The 5300-nt window shown below is 33.8% G+C and overlaps 1 long non-coding RNA gene across 1 annotated transcript; it reads right to left on the bottom strand.

Annotated features, from left to right (window-relative positions):
• Positions 1–3093: 3093 nt before the first annotated feature.
• LOC110441025 lies at positions 3094–5010 on the bottom strand. The gene is made up of 3 exons (XR_002461810.1): positions 4921–5010; positions 4108–4199; positions 3094–3924 (listed from the first exon to the last, which is right to left on the bottom strand). It is a non-coding gene; the product is annotated as an uncharacterized LOC110441025 (long non-coding RNA).
• Positions 5011–5300: the final 290 nt, after the last annotated feature.

Raw genomic sequence — 5300 nt, 5'->3', positions numbered from 1 at the left:
GACAACGTTTTCACAGAACACAAGACCTATAGAAAACCAAGTTATTAATGAGTCAATGTTCAATCAAACGTTTGTATCACTAAGGGGAGGTAACCCTTATATTACAAATCATATGTTTATAAACAATGACTCTCTAGATATTTTATGTTCTTTTGGCCAAAGCTGAGGAATCATTGAATATTTTCATCTTCAATTGTCAATAACGACATGTTACTCTCTGATTGGTTTTAGGCACAGTTATTTACTGTTGCCGTAGTAAAAAACACTGCCGTAGTAAATAACAAGTGACGGCTTTAAAAAATCATAGAACGACAGTAAAAAACAAAGAATATCTCTTTTAGTTTTTAAATAGGTCGATTTAAAAATAGATTGTTTTTTTTTTTATAAACGCACCTATTTTAGCAGAAGTTATATATTTTAGCGCTTAGAATATTACGTTATATTATAACTGCACTAATGGAAGGTACTGCATATAGCTTTCTATCGCATGTTTCATGATTGCAGTGAGTCTCCTAAACGCTGATCTGTTTAAAGTCGACAATACGCTAAAATCAGAGTACGTTAGAATAAGTGCGTTTACAACACATACACCAATCACATCCGTCGTTTTGCTTTGTATGATAATTCTATGTGCTTGGTTATTTGTGTGAAAACACGTCACAAAGACAATCAAAACGATTTATTTTTTATTTACATTTCATTCCATATGTACATTATACAGGGATGATGTGACATTTAATTTGCACATTGTCGTATGGTGCACGTGATTCATACATACGTAGAGGTTTGGAGATTATATGCATGATTATGTCTATCTTAGTATCTTTAAGGTCCTATATGTTAATTAGGTGCCTATATCTTACAGTGCTCACGCTCTCCTTATCTACAATAGAATCATACTAACGTGTCAACGTACATACGTCATAGGTGCACTATGTTGCAACAAATTCAGATGAGGAACGCCTACGTCCCATTTTAAGCTTACTTTACAAGGATACATTCAAGATAATAAAAACAAATTATACAATATTTGGGGCAAACTCCCCCATTATGTATATGTATGAGCATCTTGGGAGAATCAACTAAAATTTGCATCCACCTTTGTCTGAAATTGTACGATAATAGTTTAAAGTTGAAAATAAATAATCTCCAAAGTGCAGCTTTTTTACAAAACAAGTATTGTTACCACTGTTTTAAACCGTCCATTAATATAGGTAAAAATTAAAGTTATGGATAATCATAGTGATGGTACACGTCATGTTAATGTTTAGCATTAAAGTCTTATGTGACATTAATAGACCAGTCTAGTATCGGACAACGAAACCAATTGACCCTATTGACTAGTTTTTATTTTGTCATGTATCGGATTTACAAGTTTAAAAAGGTACTCATATATATCCTTTTTTCACTACAAACAAATGTTTCTCTAACGCTTCTCAAAGTTAATTTAAGCATTTACAACATGATGGAAGCAGAAACCATATCCATTCGTAACAGGTGATTTTCCCTTGGAACATGCCATCTTCCATCGTACAGTTACAGTTCGTGGTGCAGTTTTCCATTTGGCTAAATAAAACAAAGAAGAAATCAGTTTGTGATAAAAAAAACCCATTTGTGACCATACCTTCCTTGTGCATTTATATGATACTGGCAATGAAATGGTTAACATAAGTTGTCGTTGAAATAGTAAGCTAAAAAATTTAAAGATCAAAAAATAATTTTGAGTACAATTTCAAGCATCATAAATTATATGTCTATGCTTGCTAAAACGCTATACGTGCTATTAAGAATTATCAGTCAGGCTTCAACTATACTCACCTGCATATTTCTGTCGGGAAAAGCTGTCCAGAAACCAAATGTTGTTGATGTCCATGTATGTCTGTAACATTAGTAGGACTTACGAATGCAGGACTTCTGAAAAATTCAAAAGACTCTTTCTCTTTAAACATATACCTTATTCCCGGCGAAGGGCAGTTACAACACTTGGTAAAACGATTGTTGAAAATGTACCGTATTTACAAAACGGAAACAACAGAATAATGAAAAAAAAAATACAATGTGAGAAATATTAGTTTATCGAGTAGAATTCGATATATCATTGGCAAAATGTTATAATAATGATTAGTAGATGCTTACTGTATTGAACTGTTATAATAATGATTAGTAGATGCTTACTGTATTGATTTACAAAGAAGCATACATGTATAAATAAGTACATGTATATTTACTTACGATCTGCAACAGCCGTGGTAGGTAACCTCTGTATAACACATATCCCCCTTTACTTCCTTACAATCCTCATCAACAGACATTACTTTACTGATGTTAACCCAACGGTAACCGATTTCCTCGCGCCGCTTCCTGTCTTCGGCAGAAATGAAATATCTAGGTGTGTCCGTCCTACAGAGACAATTTAATTTTCGGTTGTATATCAGCATAGTATAATGCTGTATCATGCATAAGTATACTAATACATGTTAACATTTTATTTTCATACTATTACCTTTTTATATACCTCCGGTTTTCACATGTGTGAGCAAGCACAGATGTCGTTTTGTTTGTTGTCTGGTTTGTATTGGGATAACGTCTTCTTGTCAGACACTGTCATATGAGCATAGATGCCTAGGGAGACATCGTCAGGAGCCGAAAGTAGATAGGAAAGAAGTAGATAGGAGACGAAAAAAATCCCCAATATGGCAATATTGGTTTTAGATTAATTTTAGTCTTTTCAATATCCTCTTTGTAAAAGACCAAGGTCTACATTAGTCGCCTTTTACGATACACACGTTATGGAATAAAACTGGTGTATTATTGATTTTTCCAATATTCCCAAAACAAATGCAAGGAAGAAACCGACCCGATTCTGAGGGGCCACACTGTAGTCGCCTCTTATAACCATGCAGTAGGGTACCGCAGGCATACTTATTCCTCCACCCTGCACGGGTTCGCAGATGTGGTACCTATAAACATGTCATGCATTAAGGCTTTACTAAGCGCCTTCCATGAAAGCAGTAGTTACTAAAATAAGGGTATACTATACTTTCCACGATTTATGCATTAATCATACACATGTATATGCTTAATGCTAAGTTGATGTATTAAGACACATTTATGCATTAGGGGGCCATACACTGCTCCATACAGTTGTTTTATCCTTAGAAGACTCATCGGTGATGCAAGGAGGTCAAAAATGAATATAAATGAAGTTATGTACATTTTAGATTAGAGGAGTACTGATTAATTTCAAATTTAAAACTGAACAAAGTGTGTTTATTATGAACCGAGTGACTAAGCAGAAGAGAAACATGTTGCTATCAAGGTTCCATCAAACCTCCGGGACTAAGAAATCCACACGCAGAGTCTTCTACCATATATGTAGGTAGATGAATGTAAGACACGAATATGCCATTTTTCCTTTTGGAAATATGAACGTCAAAGTCAAAGATAAATTACTGTCACCATACAGCTGGTGCGTAATTCTGAAACTCATCTTTGATGCTAGGGGTCAAATATGGGAATCCCCATATTGGTCTGAACTAGTCTTGGTTCATTAGAGGATTCGCGTAAAACTTCTTTATTGTCATGTTTGAATTTAAGAAATTAAAGGCGCACTGTTTAATTTCCAATTTCTTCTTTGTAAAGTGTCTTAATTTTGTATCATTTACTGCTCCACAAATCAAAAGAGATACCTGTTGCTATTGCTAATAGTAATTAATAATCATATACCTTATTCGTTTTGCGCCCTATATAATTTGCAAACTTTCACTAAGGTGCTTTACAGCATATGAATAGTAATATTCCTGCATTGACATTTATAAATATAGTAGATAAAGAACAGGAATGCAATCTGCTACAGGGCTTAAAATTCAAACGTAAAAAGATGGGTCTTCAAAGTTCTTCAACCTCGGGGACTAAGATATCCACCTGCAAAGTCAAATATCTGAAGCTGATGAATATGTAACTGCACCTTTGAAATTCGGTAATATATACAGTTTTCTAAACAATTAATTAATTGCACCGTACAGCTGATCATAACGTGCCTAATGACCAGATATAATATTTGACAGAGCAAATCAAATTAATTGGAGATTGAAAGAAATTTGTTACCCCACACCCTTCTGGTCTCCTGCCTCCTGACCAACTAACACAAGTATCGTAATCACCAAAATCACTATCGACACAGCAGCATGGGCCCCTCCCTGCAAAAAAAAAACAATAATATAATATATAGTCAAACCTTAGTAAAGTGGTCATATTAGGGAGATCATAATGTTGGCAACTTAATGAATGTTCTGGGAAAGGGATAACATACACAATGTTTAAACAAATTATTAACAAGTTATTATAAGAGCAAAAAACATTATTTTACTGATAGCATTCCAACGAAAATGTAACTATTCATAACAAATATTTACATAAATAATATTTTACAATTTTATATACAATAGATAATTATTTACTACATCTTTATCATTTAGCATAGTTTAATATACATCGTAACATTTTAGCACTACAAAATAGGATTACTTCTGACGATGATAATATTAGACGTACTGTCAATATAACTGTTCCTGTATCAGTAATTTTGATAATTTGTCTACAACATGTTGGCAATTGTTGCCTCAAAATCTCAGGCTGAGTCGTAGTGTGTACTATTATTTATTGTCCTCTGTATAAATATTCTTTATTGCATCTTAACATGTCCCTAGCCCAATTCAATCGACATTTTATATAGGGGCCTAGATGTGTTTGTCGAGGCCACGAGAAATGATTAAATGCTAGCTTGAATGACTTGAATTTAATACAGAAAGATTTGGTTATCCGTTAATCAAAAAAAATATCATTATTAAAGTCAGTTCCATTATTGATGATACACTACAGATACGTTGAATCCTTAAAGGGTTTATTTGTAATACTTACAAGTAATATGGATGCCCTCGCCGCACTCCACCAAGCTCGTCTTGCATCATCACTTTGATTACTCATTTCAAAAGTCTGCATTTGTTTCCTTATTTGGGTAAATAAAAAAAAACATGCCAACACTTAATTGTCAACACAACCGTTGTTTGAACATAAAATCGATAAACTAGGGCTTAAAAAAAAGAGAAAGAATTTCCGGAAGTGTCTGCATCACTGACGTCCGCCATGTAAATCTAGGTCAACTAAAGCAAAATAATATTACCTCCTCAAAAAGAGAACTGGGTAGTAACAACGAAACTAGTGTCAAAATAAAAAACAAGGAAACCAAATTACTCCCCCCCCCCCTTCTTTCCAGGTTCCTTAAAAACTGAGCTGGTATT

Source organism: Mizuhopecten yessoensis, unplaced genomic scaffold (genome assembly GCF_002113885.1).
Source record: "Mizuhopecten yessoensis strain PY_sf001 unplaced genomic scaffold, ASM211388v2 scaffold714977, whole genome shotgun sequence".
In the NCBI taxonomy this organism is placed as follows: domain Eukaryota; kingdom Metazoa; phylum Mollusca; class Bivalvia; order Pectinida; family Pectinidae; genus Mizuhopecten; species Mizuhopecten yessoensis.
This window is presented reverse-complemented; position numbering and strand designations above follow the sequence as displayed.